Source organism: Prinia subflava, chromosome 3, assembly GCF_021018805.1.
Source record: "Prinia subflava isolate CZ2003 ecotype Zambia chromosome 3, Cam_Psub_1.2, whole genome shotgun sequence".
Lineage (NCBI taxonomy): Eukaryota > Metazoa > Chordata > Aves > Passeriformes > Cisticolidae > Prinia > Prinia subflava.
Window position 1 is genome coordinate 24,182,332 of NC_086249.1, and position 16,686 is coordinate 24,199,017.

Consider the following 16,686-nt stretch of genomic DNA (forward strand, 5'->3'; position numbering starts at 1 on the left):
AATGAACATTATTCATCTATTTAAGTATGAAATTGTTTCGCTTAGTCACGTTTCCTATTTTGTGTGATTTTGGATGTGGCCAGTAGGGAGGGATTACTGGTTCATAATTTACAAAGTCATCTTTGAAGCAAACTCAGACTTTTACCCCTTCATTTTTCAGGAAGAAATACTATGTTCCCACTTCTCTTTCTCATGTGCACTGCCATAGTTTTATTCCCAATTGGGCTGTTACAAAGTATCACATAATTTTACTTTTTTTCCAGAGACAGCCGTCCCAAGTTCATGTAGATCTAGGTTTCTTGGGAAGGTGGGATGTAAGAATCTGGCTGTGGTGTTTCCAACCCATATTAAAGAAAGTAAAAAAAAAAGGAGGAATAATTAGGAAACATTTCATATTGTTTGGCTGCCCAAGTCAAGACAACTGTTTGAAAAAGGAATGATTAAATCCTATTGCAGCTAATAAGATAATAGAGGGTCACAATAGGACCAGACATGATCATCTTAGTACCTTGTGAAGTTTAGTGGCCAGGAATAAGTACAGAATGTGCATGGTCCCTATTTAGTATTTTTAGTGTGTTGAATCCTAACGAATGACTTTATTTACATAGATAATAAAATAGTATGCCTAATTTTGAATGACCTTACCATATTCATTCTTTGACAGGTTCTTCTACTCTGGTATTTTTCAGAGTTCAACTTCAGCCATCAGCCTGCACCCTAGGACCTTTATTGACCACTGCAGCTGCATCACTTGCACTGTGGCACTTTTTGACATCCAGGAAAACTCAATACTTCTGCTGTAAGGAATGTGGACATGAAGATCAGCTTGTATACCTCTGTCCCTGAATGTCTGCCACTCAAGGAAAAACCTTGTGGGCTCTTGGATAAGGTCCTGAAATATAATTTAAAAGCATCACCAGCAGGGAAAACACATCATGAAGTGAGAGAAAGTCTTCTGGGACATTATTCATATGAATCATGGAGCTGTATAGAAGCAGATATTGATACGATGCAGCTGACCTGTGACAGAGTACCATGTGGACGTCATTCTAGAAGTCAGTTCTAACTTCCCTAAGTCATCTCTATTCTCTTAGTAGGCCACATTTTTTAGGGAATTGTTCGGCATGTGTACCAGCTTTCCCAGTCCTAAATTATTTTAAGCTGCATATTTCTTTTGGAGTGAAAATTTGAGACAGTGTTGCCCATGAATTGCTGTGAAGATGTAGCAGCCACATTCCTCACTTTTAAGGGACTGGTGTAGTGGCACTCCTGTAGACAGGAGTCTAATGTTCCATGCAATTTATGATTTTCTACTTTATTGAAGAAATAATTCTGTTTGTAGTTTTATGAACTTGCAGTCTCAAATACACAGTACTGCAAGTCACAGTTCTATCTATAGGCTGTTCCATTGTAAATTAAGAAATACTGTATGTTGTTAAAACACTGATCTCCAAGAGTTTGTAAAAAATTAATGATGTTTGATTTCAAATGTAATTTTAAAAAGTTGAACAGTTATTATTAAAATTTCTTAAAAAAAAAAAGTATCACTTTTGTGCATTAATTATTGTCTGACAGACAGTGGAAGTGTTTCTCCTGAAAGAAGAATACCTTCAGTCACAGCCTGAGGAAGTGCCTCGCACTGTGGATGGATGGATGCTTTGAGCTTATTTGCACATATTGAAGCTTTTCCAGGTGCAAAGTCCTGACTGAAAGGTAGGGGGTTCTGTGTGTGGGGATTACACACGTGGCTTCATGCTCATACTAGCAGGAAAAGCGCCCTGCACAAATATAGCGATATTTGTGTCCACAGGGTAATTCTGAAACTTTCATGTTTCTTTGTTGCTGGTATTGTAGTGGCTGGAGCAGGAACCTGTAATTCCTAGGTCAGTTCCCAGAGCCCTTGCTGACTTATTTTGAGCCCTCAGCAGGGCATGTGCCTGTTGTGTGAGATTTTCCAGCATGCCATAGGGGGAGAATTTCGTCTAACGATTGCACTGTGGGACGTCAGCCTCTCATGTTTGTGCACTGCTTGGAGGTTTTTCTGCTGAAGGTGGTAGTACTGTTTCTTCCAATTCCCAGTTCATCTGTGCTGCAAAGTAAGAAAGAGCCTCTTGAGGTCACAATTACTTCCCTAAAATGGTTATTCATCTCCTGGTTGAGATTTAGTGACTCATTTACTGATAGAAGTTTTTATGAGTGGGTTGTCTTAATAACCTACAGGCCTAGAAAAAATCCTTTTGCATCTTTGCCAGCCAGTGGTAGATTATATGCATTCCATGTATTTCTATTCAGCTTTTCACAGGGGAATTCAAAGCTTGAAGTGAAACTCCCTTTATTTTCACTCAGCTTTGAAAGACAAGCTGCTACTCTTGGTGAGGTGGGCTGTTCTCCGTGGCCTAGAGAAAGAGCTCTTTGGTTTCACATTGTGCCATAGCAACTGCTTTATTTATGGCAGTGAAGGAAGGACAGAATTTAGAAATGTAAAAAGCTTTGGTTAAATAGGAGCAACAGTATTTCTGTTAATTTTTACGGCACTGTAATATCTGTATAAGAGCTAGGCTTTGGGGCTGGTTCTTTAGAGGAAGAGGAGACTATTTTTAAAAAATGTATGTTTTTAACCTTCTGTCTTGCCCCCCAAATGAAAGTGTACATAATGGTAATGTACAGAAATGAATTATCTGTATTTTAACTTGTACAGTAATTTCCACAGAGATGCTATAATGGACTATCTTGAATTTGTAGCAATGCAATTAGACAAGCACAGTCAATACCCCTAATCATAAAGATGGTTTCTGCCTTTATTAGTCTCTAATCCCATGCTGAATGTATAGAAATCCTGATAACTTCAGAGTGGAGGCAATGAAGTGAGACTTCTCTCCTTGTTACTGTGGTCCTTGGACCTGATGAACCAGTCTGAATCCTTGTGGGGGCTTGGAAAAAATAGCCTCTGTCGGGGTTGGGAAAATGAGATGGATACCTTGCTTTTCTTTGTACAGAGATGTTCCATTAATCCTTTCTGGTCAGGATTCTTAGTGTGAAGGGATATATCATAATCATAAAAGGCAAAAGCCATTTGTAACTGAGTACTAATGTTAAAATAATTAATGTGACTAATCTAGCCAGTCTTAAATCTTCTCCTCATAACAGTAAGGATACCTCAGATGACCCTGACCACCAATTAGGTAGCCTCAATCCTTTAGCTTCAATGGGCCTCTGTAATAGATGATGCAGATTCCTAATACCTGCTTCCTCCCAAAGGAAGGGACTGGAGGGGCAGTATTTAATGTTGGGGTCACTATGCTCAAAATCTTGTGTAATGGCCAGAAGCAAGCACATGATGAATGTAAGTAAAGGCATTGCTAGTAGAACTGAAATCATAAAAGTCCAATCACTATTAGGCTGGATGTAATTGTTTTGTAAAAAATAATCAGTTCCAATAGTTATGCTCACACTTTTTAGTTTCTGCTCCTTTTCCTGGTGTTGTGCTCACTCTTCCATGGGCCCTAGGGTTAGTGGTTTCCCTCTGGATGTGGTGCTGAGGAGTGCTGGATTTTATGACCAATCATTAGCATCTGGAATGGTTTGTTGGTAGGAATATGATGTTTGTGTTAATGGTTCCTTCTTACTCCTCTTAGGGTCTACTTGTGGTGTTTTTATGTTTTCTAACACACCTTTGCTCATTCTTCATTAGCCTGGAGCTCCAGGTTGCATCCAAGTACTCTATAATTGATGTTCTTTTTTGTATGTTAGATGTTGTTCCTTTGTTTTTTATCAACCCATGTTTGTCCAGTATTTCCTTGAATTGACCACGAATGAGTTATTTATGGTGATGAAGTCTCCAGTGCCAGGCTGTGCCCCATTTATTACCACCCCCTGACTGTAATCTTGTATGCTATGTCCTGTGTCTTCTTCTCTGAAAGTCTCTGTTGTTCCAGGTTTGTGTAAGTCTATCCCTGCATTAGAGCCATAAATATCTCATTCCAGATAGACTATTTACTTGTTTGTTTGTTCTCTCTCTTCAAAACTATAGCTGTACCACATAAAGACAAACCTAAGTAAAACAAATCAGCCATGGGCAACCTGGCCAATTAAATTGCTATGTCAGCTAAACCAAATTAAAGTAAAGCTGCAGGCAAGCCAAGAAAAGTTCAGGTGGCAAAAGAGACAAAGCTTTGTCCTGAGGCTTTGGAAATCTCAAGACAAATCTAAAGGACTGTTGCTAATAATAATGGTACTGTATTATTACAGGGCTAGATAGTTATGGGTGAATTAAAACTCAGAGCTTGGGATAAATCTTTCCTTTCTTTAGAGAAGGGAGCCAGGAATTTGGTAGGAAAGGCTGTGGCATACAGGGTTACTTTCAGGAAGAATGAGTTGTCTTGTTGGATTGAAGGGCACTTATTTGTCATCTGCCTGTATTTGTCAGTCATTTCCTCCTCTCTCTCCCACACCCACATTTCCCTCCTGTTGATTAATTTTTTTCTAGATCTGATCTAAGTGTTGATGCGTTGAAGATCATAGAATCACAGAATGTTTTGTGTTGGAAGGAACCTTAAAGATCATCTTGTCCCAACCTTCCTGCCATAGACTAGGTTGCTCAGAGCCCCATCCAACCTGGTTTAAATATTGCCAGGAGTGGGGCAAGGTGTCTACAATCACTAAAATCTGGTGGCTGGGTAGAGACAAAAGGTTGACAATAATTCCCCTCCACCCCACCATTTCTCCTTTCCAGGGAAATAGAAACTCTATGCTTCTCCATATTGTCTATGCTACTGCAGTCTAATTATAATGGCTTGTCAGCACTTTGGTAATTACAGCTTCTTTCTCTGTCAGCAGTTTGGGAATGCAGTGGAGATCAAACATTGCTGGAGAGGAAAAAGTGGTAAAAAGGTGGGATGGCAGCCGGAGCTGTTGATTGCTGTACACCTCTGAAGGAGGCCAGGTCTGGATAGCTCTGTGCCCACAGCACTGTGTGTTCGTGGGTTATAACATGGGGAACCCCCAAAGGAGCTGCTCCATTCAACTACTGCAACGAGAAGTATCCATCAGTATTAACACCCATTTTTGAACCAAGCTGAGGGTGCTTTGCTCTCCTCCCTAGATGCTCTCCCACCTCTGCCAATTGGTTTCCTCTCGTGTGTTTCCCAGCCATCTTTATTTCTTCTATTTCCGTGTGGGGCCTCTTGTCCACCTTGTTGAGATCTGTTATCTGCTTTTCTTGGCCATCTAGAAGAGGGATATGCACCAATTTTTGAAGTACCCGGGGCATGAAACAGACTTTGGGAACATAACAGGGGATCAGTGGTAGAGCTGCCATTGTTCATGGCACTGGTAGAGGTGGGTCAGCAAGGGGAACACACAGTCATCATTTTTGAAGTGGTATTCCCTGATGGATGGTGATACTCACATGAGAGCTCCAAACATCTAGGACCTGGATTTTGCTCTATTAATGTCTCTGTCTATAACAAAGTCTAATTTTGTTCAGGGTTTTTGCAGGTGAACAAGCCTGTGGGCTGTTTCTTTATGTCTGCTGCATTTTAAGCACTAAAGGAAAATTGAAGTTCATAGGCAAAATCTTTCTGAGAGTTGGCATTAAAGGAGATGGTAGGTCATTTTAAAAATATGTATTTTAAAGTGAGGGTAATTGATGGGTCAGTGATGCAGTTCTGCTTCCTGAGAGTGATTTCCCTTTGATTAGGTTAAACTTTCAAAATAAAATGTTCTGTAAGGTACACACGAGACGTGTTAAACTTCATGTTATTTGGTTTTGTTAGAAATGGAACAGAAAATGAAAAGTGGGTTTAAATTTGTCAAAGCTCAGGCTTATGCAGTGATTAGTATATTTCTTGTTATTTCACAGCAGGTTGGTGTGAAGGTCTCTGTTTCTGTCAGGGCAATTGCCACTGAGACTGAATTCTCTAAATGCTAAGAAAGAAATAAATTCCTAAGTTTTTATACATGTAATGACCAACAAATCTTGTTTCACCCCTTCAGCCTTCTCACTCTCATTTATAAAATCCTTTTCCCTCTGTGATTGGTGGCAAGTGTTGCTCATACCATGGGATTTTTGCCAACAATTTCAAAAGGAACACAATAGAGTCCGCGGGAACCGGTTGTACAACCTCAATCACAGTTGTTCCTCTGGCCCACTACTCTATGAATCCCAAATTGTAGTTAATAGATTTATAAAGCAGAGTGCCACAAGGGACCATTAGCTCATCTGGCCTGATGGCCCGTACATCACAAGCAATTGCACTTTATGCAGTACCCTTTACCAAGCCCAGCAGTGTTTATGTTTGGATAAAGAATCTTTGCCAAAAAGGCATTCAAGTCTTGGCTTCAATACATCAAGGTAGAAAACAGCAAATTTTAGAGTAGTCTCTGTCATTAATGCCTTGGTTAATTACTTTCCTGGGTAAAAGGTATGAGTTATTTCTGATTTGAAATTGCCCAGTTACACCTTCCAGACATTATTTTTCTTGTGCCTTTGGTAAATTAGAATTTGTTAACATGACCTTACTGTCACCAGGGACCTTGCCAAAGAAAAAACAGTGTTAGAGGAATGACTATTTAAATAGAATAAGCTCTTCTAGTGCCTCTCAGTGAGGCCTTTCCATGACAGTCAGTGGTTCTAGCAAACCTGGGTAGTCTGCCCTACCTGTGAGAGTTAATCTACCCATGGCTGCTGCTTTGCCAGTGGAATACCCAACACGACATAAAAATAACAATTGTGTACTTTCAGTTACACAGCTGGAGGGGTTATTTTGCAGAAGAAAGAGTCCAAATCTTCTGTTGGTTTACGCACGGAATTATTTCAGAGAAGATTTCAGTTTCCTCTGATTGAAGATCCCTGAACTCTGCACACTTTAGTTTTAGCTAGTTTTATGTTTTATTCTTCCACACAAATCAATGGACTTGCTGAGAATTGGATAATGATTTAGAATGTCCATCCACATTAAGTTGGCCTTCTGCTTGTTTTTGTTGTCCTGTTAAAACATCACAATTTCAGTTTCTTCAATTTCTGCTCTCTTTAGTTCTTGTGGGTTTATGGCACCAGGCTCTGAGTATGTTTGTTCAGGAAATCTTTGTTATAATATATGGGATGCAGCATAAAATCATCCCATAATTTTCTTCCCAGCTGGGGATACATTAATATCAGTGAGCCTCTGTGGGATTGAGCACTTCAGGTATTTCAAACAGGATCATTTTAGTGTTTTTAGTCTGTAGTCCTGCTGTTCATAAAATAAATGGCTGTCACATACAAAGTAACTTAGACTTTCCTCAGAAGAATTGAATTACTAATCATAAGCTATTACAAATAAAGAGGATCAGTTTATCTCCCAGAAGAGAGAAACCACAGATGGCTGGAAGTGTAGTGGTTAATATAGCAACAATTCTTGAAATAAGTTAACTGAGAAAAAATAAATTTGGGAAGTAAAACCATTTGCATGGAGTTAAGAGTAATAAGACAAAATGGAAGAGAAAAGCAAAGCAAATATGAAATCAGGAATGATGGGAAATGTTCCCTACTATCTACTGTTCTATTAAAACATCTTTTCAGAATCCTGTGAACAAGAACTTTGTAAAAAGTTTTCTAATTTTTAATTTCCTATTTAATTTAAAATAATGTTTACATTATTTTTCTTATTCTGTGTTAATGACTCGGGTGCAAGAGTGATGTAATTTATGAGATACCGGGATGATTATGTATTCTTCAGTAAGAACACAGATTGCTGAGTAAACTTGTTCTTGGAAACCAAAATGCATCCTGCTGATCTAATGATGATGCACTTATGCCCAAGAATTGTATTTGTATTATTGCCAATATTGTCTTATACAGGATTACAAGAGCTGCCATGCTGAATCAGTGCAATGTCCTGTGCAGTTCAGTCCTGTACTGAAAAATCAAACAAATAACAATCCTGGGGGAATTGTTTTAAACAAGAATCTTCTGCTTTGTTTTTCCAAGCCAAGATCTAGATCTCAGCAGTGTCTTGTAGCAGTGAGTTTTACAGTACATTTCTGCCCTATTAAGATAATTTTTCCTCCATTGTGGAAGTACCCACTTCCAGTTCCATTGGCTGAACCTGTGAGAGGCTCATGTGAGTCACAAGAATCTGATCATGGCTGTGTCCACAAAAGAAAATAGCTTTAATTTCCGTGAAGTTCCCAGAGGAATCAGGGAACTGGCAAAAACATGAACAAACAAAACACGTATGAGTGCTGTCCTTAGTGCCTTCAGCTTTGCCTTGTAGGACTGGACCAGTGGCAGAGGGTTCCCTTCCCTGGAACTGTGAAGTTGCAGTGTTGCTTCCTCTGTGCGATATTTCCATTTTGGAGTCAAACAGGAAGTTCTGTCTTTTCACAGTCTGCTAGGAGAAAGGTGTAGATGTTCTCAAGTCTGTTTCTTTTTTTGTGAACCAGCCAATTTAGGGATTTTATATTGGCTAAAAATACCGGCAGCACTCTGAGAAGCTGAAATGGGACATCATGACTGATTCAGCCACCATAACATATGCTGTTGTTGGGTTGGGGGCCTGCACAAACCCAAACCATGTTCCAGTCCCCTCTCCCGTTGGCAATTCAGCCTGGATAGCTGTGCAGGCAGGTGGTCTGGTACCCTGAAAAGGGAGGAAGGAAGGGGCAGGGAAAGGAGGAGAGAGAAGGGATGTCCTTGAGGAACCACTAATCCTTGTTTCCACAAGCTGGCTCTCCAACAATCATCTATCTCAGGCATTTTGTATGAATTTAGGTGGACAGAGTGACCCAATACTTCTTCTCCATCTCAGTCATTATCTTATGTATTTCTGTATGTGTTTTCTTGGGTTTTTTTTCCTCACAGACATGCACAGTCCAAATATTTTCATCCTCACCAACCTTGCTGCCCTTCTTTGAATATTCCCTTCTATAGTTCTGCCATGTTCTTCTCACGACTGAGTGATCAGAGGTGCACACAGTGTTCTAGAGAAAAGAGTAACAGTGATTTATGTGAGGGCACTGCAGTACCTTTGGTTATATTCAGGGTGTCCAAAGGACTGTCCCTCCTATCTTAGAGTACCTGAGAAGTTCTCAGGATTTAATGATGCAGATCACACTTTGCCTGCTTAAATGTGCTGTAGCCCACAGCTGAAAGACAGCTTTGGGTGAGTATTCTCTCTTCCCTTCTCTCTGCTCTCAGTGGCTAATACTGGTACAGGGCTGGAAGAAGTCTCCTGCTTGGTTCTCGAGTTCCCATCCCTGGCAGCTCCCCGCCTCATGACTATGGTTCCTTAGCCCTGCCCCATAACTGGCTGCTACTCACAAGATGGTAAAACTCTGACCAGTCCTGAATGATCCAAGGGCAAATTCCCTGCTCTGCTAATGGGTCCCTGTGCTGTCATTGAATTATAGGGAATCTATATTAATTCTGACCAATTTTAGACTCCTGCAGTAAAGATCAACACATTCAGGAGGAACAATTTTTATTGTCATTGTGGAAAAAGACGTTTCAGATGCAGACTTCAGAATAAGAGCAGTTGTGCCTTTGGAGTGCCTCTCCTGGACACACCACATTGTAGGTGTCTACACCTGGTAAAACAAGCCCTGGAGTGCCTCTCCTGGACACACCACATTGTAGGTGTCTACACCTGGTAAAACAAGCCCTGCCCTGACTCGTGATCTCCATCCGAATTATTTCTGTTCTCTGTCTCCTTCTTTTGGAGTGCAGATCTTTTATTGCTGTCCAGCCCTGGTGTTAAGGTTCATTGGTTTGCATTGGGCATATCAGATCTAATGCAGCAACAAATAAGCAATCAAACCTGACCTTGTAGCTTTTACTTTTACCTTCTGTTAATCTTTTCCTTCATGACATCAGGAAAAAGAGATAAATGGGTGCTGTTCTCTCTCTTTGCATCCACTTTCCAAGTGATGCTGGCAGATTTCATTAACCTTCCCTTCTTGAAGATTACATCTTTTTCATAAATTACATTTATTATAAAAGCTAACAATTAAAGTAGCATCTGGTATTTTGTATAGATAAATATGTGTACAAAGTATATATATTTTGCTTCTTCCCATAACTGTCATGAAAAAGGTATATTTTATGTTATGCGGCTTTCTTAGGGCACTACTAGCATACTTATTATCCTCATTTGCCTGACACCAGAGGGTTTCACTGACTATTTACATTCTCTTTATCCCAAGGGGTGGGAAAGGCTGTTCCAAAGACCTCATGCTAGCTGCATTCATCCATCATGTTTGTCTGCAGAAGTAGTTGCAATTTCTCTTTAGGTCTGTAGCCCTTCAAGAAGTCTTACGCTGTTAACTCTCATTTCAGAGCAGCTTTGTGTCTGGAAAAAGGAGCCAGAAATGCATGAAATGCAGAGGAAGAAGCACGTAGGGTTACAAGGTCTGAGCCTGCAGTGCTCAGAGATATTTGCTCAGTGAGGTATGGTTGCCCAAGCACATTTCTTGACTTCAGCCTTTTCTTTCCTTCCCTTCCTCAACTTCTTCAGACTTTGCTCCAACTCTTCTTCACCCCTTCATTGGCAAGGGTGCTTCCCAGCATTGCAGTGGACATGTACTTTTTTTTGTAATCAAGAAATGGAGTTCTTTCTCATCACTCATTGAGGGTACATTCAGGAAGTTTGGTGGTGGCACCAAGTTGTGTGGGATTGTAGATCTGTTGGAGGGCAGGAAATGTAAATTCAGTCATGAGTCCTGCACTTGGGTCACAACAACCCCAGGCAGGGCTAGAGGCTGGGGACACAGTATCTGAAAAGCTGCCCAGGGTAAAAGTATCTGGGAGTGCTGGTGTAGAGCAGCTAAACACGAGCCAGTGTGTGCCCAGGAACACCAAAGGCATCCTGTCCTGGATCAGCCATGGTGTGGCCAGGGCAGGGATTGTCCCCTGTACTCAGCACTGGTGAGGCCACACCTCCAATCCTGTGTTCAGTTTTGGGCCCCTCACTACAAGAAGGACATGGAGGTGCTGGAACATTTCCAGATGCCATGGTTTAGGAATGGTATTTACCAATTTAGTACTCCCACTAAAAGAAAACCACAAACTGCTCCCCTCCCTGCTCCAGTGGGAGACACAAAAGGCAGAGACAACAGGTTGAGATAAGAACAATTTACTGGAAACAGCAATAACAAAAGAAAACAAACAGTAACAGCAGCAATACTCATAACAAAAGTGGCTAAAAAGAGGGTGATTTCCATGCCAAATGCTGACTAAGCCCAACTCCACACAGCGTGACCCTAAGACAGTGAACAATGGCTGACAGGTTCTCCACCCTGCCAAGACTTTGTTCCACCAAAGAGGGACACCCTCCATCCCAGAAGCCAGAGAGGGAGACCCTTTTGCCTCCTCTGACAATGACACAAAGTGGTACCAAAACACGTAATGTCCTAGCCATGCCCCTTCCCACTGATCCGGCCTGGAAGCAGGACCCCAGAGAAGGGTAGTGGAGCTGGGGAAGTGTCTGGAGCACAAGTCTGACAAGAAGCAGCTGAAGGAGCTGCAGGTGTTTATCCTGGGAAAAGGGGGGCCTAATTGCTGTCCACAATTCTGAGAAAGGAGATTGTAGTGAGGTAGGTGTTGGTCTCTTCTCTCCAGTAGAAGTGACAAGTTGAAGGGAAATGGCCTCAAGTTGTGCCAGGGGAGGTTTAATTTTAATAGTATGATTTTCTTTTTTCATGGAATGGGTTGTAAAACATTGGAACAGACTGTCCAGAGAAGTGGTGGATCACCCTCTTTGGAAGTGTTCCAAACCTGTGTGGATGTTGAACTTGAAGACTTGGTGTGATGGTGAACATGGTGGTGGTGCTAATCTGACTGTTGAACTTGATGATCTTAAATGTCTTTTCCAAACTTGAAGATTGTGAATATAATTTTAAGAACAGTGTCAGTGGCACATGCAAAGACACATTTGCATGCAGCCCCTCTCATAAGATCCCCTTAAATGCCTTGGGCTAATTTTGGAAGCTGGGATCTCCCTCTGCTTCTACAGAAACCATAGATTAGAAAACCTCTATAGCCTTTCACATCAGATTTGAAGGACTCTTACATTTGGTACCAACAGTAATTAGCTACAGGAAAAATATTAATCCCTCTGGGGAAAATTCAAAAATACCTGACACCTTCTGGGGACAAGTGAAAGGGGACATTTTAAATGAGAACTTCGATATGTCTTGTGCTTCTGTGTGTTCTCCTCAGCTGTAGGGTGGGATGGTCATCTGCTTCCACTCAAGAATGAGGTGAGATTTAAAAAGTAGAGATAAACATTTAGTACCTGTTACTTTAAATCAATGTTGTACTTGAAAGATTTGAACTCTATAACTTTTCCTGTCCACATCTGTATTTATATTGCTCTGAGTACCAACTGCTGCCTGATCCATCCTGAGAGCAGCCAGTAAGAAAAATCTGTTCCCTGGCTAGGGAACATACAGAGCAAGAGAATGAAAACATATGAATAGCACTTGAAATCAGTGCATCCAGCCTGTCTGACCATCAGGGCTGCTGGGAGTTAGAGACAGAGAAAGATTAGAAAACATCTGAACCCTTGTTAGCTCCAGTGGGAGGTTGGGTAGAAATTGTATTTCCAGGAAAAACTGTCTCACAAAGGAGAGCTTTTGATTCACTGAATTGCAAAAAACAAGTTTAGGAGGGTTTGGGTTTTTTTTTTGTTTGAGAGTACTTTTACACTGCCTGAGACCACCAAGGAAGGTAATAAACAAAGGAAGAAATAATAAATGGGAAGGAGTCACAGAGAGAGATAAGAGAGGCTGCTGAAATTTGTGTTTAATTTTTGTGGAGTCGCTTCCCTGATGAGCTATAAGGAACAGTATGCAGCACAAGAGGGGCAAGATCATCTCTTCTCCCATGAAGATGATGTGAGTGAGCACCTGTAGTTAGGAGGAGGACAAGAAGGAATCTTGAAAAAGCATGTAAATATCTTAGGGGTGATTGTCAAGAGGATGGGGCCAGACTCTTGTCAGGGGTGTCCAGCAACAGGACAAGGGACAGCAGTCGGAAACTGAAACCCATGAATATCCATCTGAATATGGGGGAAAGCTTCTTTACCTTGAGGGTGACAGAACACTGGAATAGGTTGCCCAGAGAGGTTGTGGAGTCTCTTTCCATGGAGATGTTCCAAACCCCTGGATGTGATCCTGTTCAGCCTGTTCTAGCTGAACCTGCTTTAATAGTGATGCTGAGGTGATGGCCAGAGGTCCTTTACAACCCAAACCTGGGTTGGAAATTCTGTGTGATTCTCTTCTCTGGGGCAGCTCTGTTTCCTTCACACAGATGGGCTAGCAGTTGTGGGAGGAAGGGGTAGAAGAGGGACCCCCAGCCTTAGCCTGCTGTTTCTATGCACCATGCCAAGCAGAAGCAAGGAGAAAGCACGGGGGGAAAAATAATTTTCCATGCATCTGTAGATGCTAACAGATACCTCTCAGGAGGGAACAAATTGTCAGCTGAAGTCACAGTGTGTTCCTGGGATTGCTTTCTGCTCAAGGTATACGGTATCCCTAAGTGAGCAGAGGATGTTGCCTTGCAAGGAGCTGGGAAGATTAACAAGGATAAAAGTGGTAGAAAGGATGTTAAAGGTTAGAAATATAGAATAATAGTAAAAGAAAAGTTCCAGCTTGAAAAATTCAGTTTCTTACATCTGAGAAAAATAATCAAAGCTGTTCTGCAAGAGAGATACACTTACAGAGCACTAAAAATAAAAAAAACCCAAACCCTAGAGAAAGCAGTGGGGGACCATTTAGTGGGCTTATATTGGCACAGAAGAGTATGATTTTGGGGCTACACACAGAGGCAGAAGCATTATCTTCTGGGGAGGTGATGATCCAGCTGTACACAGCACAGGTGGAGCAGTATTGCTGGTTCTGGCATATCCATGCCAGACTGACGTGGATGAATTGGAGAAATGTGTCAATAGAGAATAAAGGACTGGAGAGAATATTTTTAGATATATGCAAGGAAGATTTTATGTGACTTGGTAGTGATTTGAGTTAGAAAGGATAACATTCTACAAAATCTGAAGGCAGTAAAAAGCGAGGAGGAAGAAGTGCATTTAAGGTGGCAGAATAGGTGTGTGTATACAGGGTAAAAAGGATCAAGGAGCACACAGTCAAGAAAAACCTGAGTTCAAGACAGAGACGTGAAGTAGCTCTAAGGGGGAAGTGGTGAATGCCTGCCATGGGCACATTTCAGCATCATCAGGAACATGCAGAGATGCCCAGGGTAACTCAGGTGCCAGAGCAAGTCTGTCCCAGCAGCACAGAGCTTCAAGCAGATATGTCCAAGCAAGACATCTCTGTTGGTGAGCAACAAATGCATTATTTAGCCCCTAAACATCTTCCAGGTGTGACTCACTCATGGTTCCTTACATAAATACAGATCAACATCTCCTGAGTTTCCCAGAGGAAACCTGGTTTGAAAGAGGACCTAGAGGATGAGAGTGTCCTCCTGGCAGAGCTACCTGCCTTCTGTCCTCCGTGCTCTCTGGTCATGTTCAGGTCCCTTTCTGAGTTGTGCCTGACATGGCTCCTCTTCTGTTGCTACAGGGAGCAATCCTTCCCTCTCTCTGTTGTGCTCTCTCTCTCCAGGTCATACTAAGCCCACAGAGATCCCCTGGTTTTCCTTAGGATGTGACCAGTCTTCTCCTTCCAGAATAAACAAGCAGGACAGCAGATCCGTTCACTGCTGCTGCTGTCTTTGCCCTGATGAGAGCTGTGCCTCTTCCCCACCTGCCTCCTCAGAAACACAGGAGTGTGAAGACCTGCTGATGCCATTCAGGGCTCTGCTTTCCCTGACTGATGCTTTTCATCCGTGGTGTTTCTGTTTCCTGCAGAAGCACTACAAGACTCAGTGTCTGTTTAGCACCACTGCACATGTTTTCATCTCCTTGGCTTTGCCACTGGGGTGAAGCTGGAGTCCAGTATCCTGTGGCATCACTTGGGAAGGGACTGGTGGACCCAAGCTGGGCTGAAAGGGGATCCTGGGCTATGGGGAGCATGAGGGAAGGCTCTGGGCTGCACCCACAATTCAAGAGTGGTTTATTTTATTTGTGATATCTATGGAGAGCTTTTTCAGTTGTTACTATGGAGACTATGATGCCTTCTTTGATTGCAGTTTTTACAGGGAGTTTAATAAGACCACATGGCCTTTCAGTGCAGCTCAGGGGCTGAGATGCAGTTGAGCTTGGTAAGCAAAGGTCATTAATGTCTGATAGCTATGCAGGGACCTTTGTATTATTCAGAAAATAGTATTCTTCACTGATACCCAACCCACAAAGAACAGTAGAGCATCACTTGAGGATGAGCAAATTAACATTGCACAGACTTTAGTACTGTTTATCGATGAGTAACCCACCCATGTCTGTGAGGACACAGTTACTTGGGTCTGTTACTCCCCTGCTGCTTTCAGTTTTATCTTATAACCAAAAAGCCCTCAATGTCCCACCCAAAACCAGATGTGACTTTGGCTATGAACTTGTGAGGGCTTCTGAGCTGAAGCTGTTCATGGTGATGTGTCAAATTTCTTAGAAGCATGAGCTGGGCAGAGGGCTTAGCTGCAGCAAACATACTGAGCCCCATTTTGAGGAAAACTGCAGCACCACAAAGCCCTGTGTGTTCACTATCAGCAGTGATGGAGCTGCTCTTGACTATGGAAAAGTATGAGCTAGGAAATGGTCAGAAGACACTTCTCAGCAAAAAAACCCAAAACCAAAACCAAAAATCAAAAACAAACAACAAACCAAAACCTCTGGGGTACATGTAATGTTTGTTTCAGAAAGTGTTGCCTGGCTACTGCCAAACAGACTGTTGCTCTCCCCAAATCCACAGGGTGAAATCTGTCTGTTAAATTTTAACCGTGTGACACATCTTGTAAGGCACAAATGAGCAGCACAATTATTTCAACATATTAAATGCTGAAGACCAGTGAATCAAAAAGTCAGAGATATCTTCCTTTTCTTTTATTTCTGTGCGTTTAAACTCCAATTCTCCATCAGTCAAGGTCCTGAAACACTACAGCCCGCTGTGGGTGTGTGGTACAGAGAAGACAAGGTAACATGGAGCAGGACATCTCCTATGGGCCAGCTGAGCAGGAGCCTCTAGCACAGCTTGGGGAGGCACAGAGGGAAAGGTGAAGGTTATATTCACTTAGTCCTGTCACACAAATAGCATCTGCTGGTGGGTACAGTATCCACACCAGAAGGATGGGGCCAGAGCATCGCTGCTGGCAAGGATCTTCCCCAGCCTCCTGAGCTTGGCTTTGCTCCCTGCGGCATAAGCAACACACACGGGACAGTCTGTGCTGCAGCATCTTCAACAGCCCCTCATCTGCCAGAAGGACTGTGTACCACGGGATTTGTGGAGCCTGGAGTAGGTCACGCCTGTTGCTGCTGTCTTTAATTGCAGTTCAGAGCTTGACAAGAAAAACACCATTTTTCTGCTGCACATGGGGAACCAGCTGTTGTGGTGGATTGACCTTGGCTGGACATCCAGTGTCCTACCAAAGATTCCCTATCCCTCTTCTCCTCAGCTGGGCAGGGCAGAGAAAATATAATAAAAGTCTGCTCATGGTCAACCTATGGACAAGAAGAAATCACTCACCAGTTACTGTCATGGGCAAAATGGACTTGACTTGGGGAAAGTTAATGTAACTTATTGCTAATCAAATCAGAGCAGGGT

The 16,686-nt window shown here is 42.2% G+C and overlaps 1 protein-coding gene across 5 annotated transcripts in view; it reads left to right on the forward strand.

Annotated features, from left to right (window-relative positions):
- DLG2 (discs large MAGUK scaffold protein 2) overlaps positions 1–16,686 on the forward strand; it is a 994,479-nt gene that overhangs the window by 58,454 nt on the left and 919,339 nt on the right. The window contains exon 6 of one of the 5 annotated variants that reach the window (XR_010079973.1): positions 690–1,516. The exons of 1 other annotated variant lie outside the window; for it this stretch is intronic. The gene's annotated coding sequence lies outside the window, so the exon portion shown is untranslated. Of the gene's footprint in view, positions 1–664; positions 1,517–16,686 lie in introns of those variants that run through there. 3 more of the 5 variants (XR_010079974.1, XR_010079976.1, XR_010079975.1) reach the window with 3 other exon arrangements.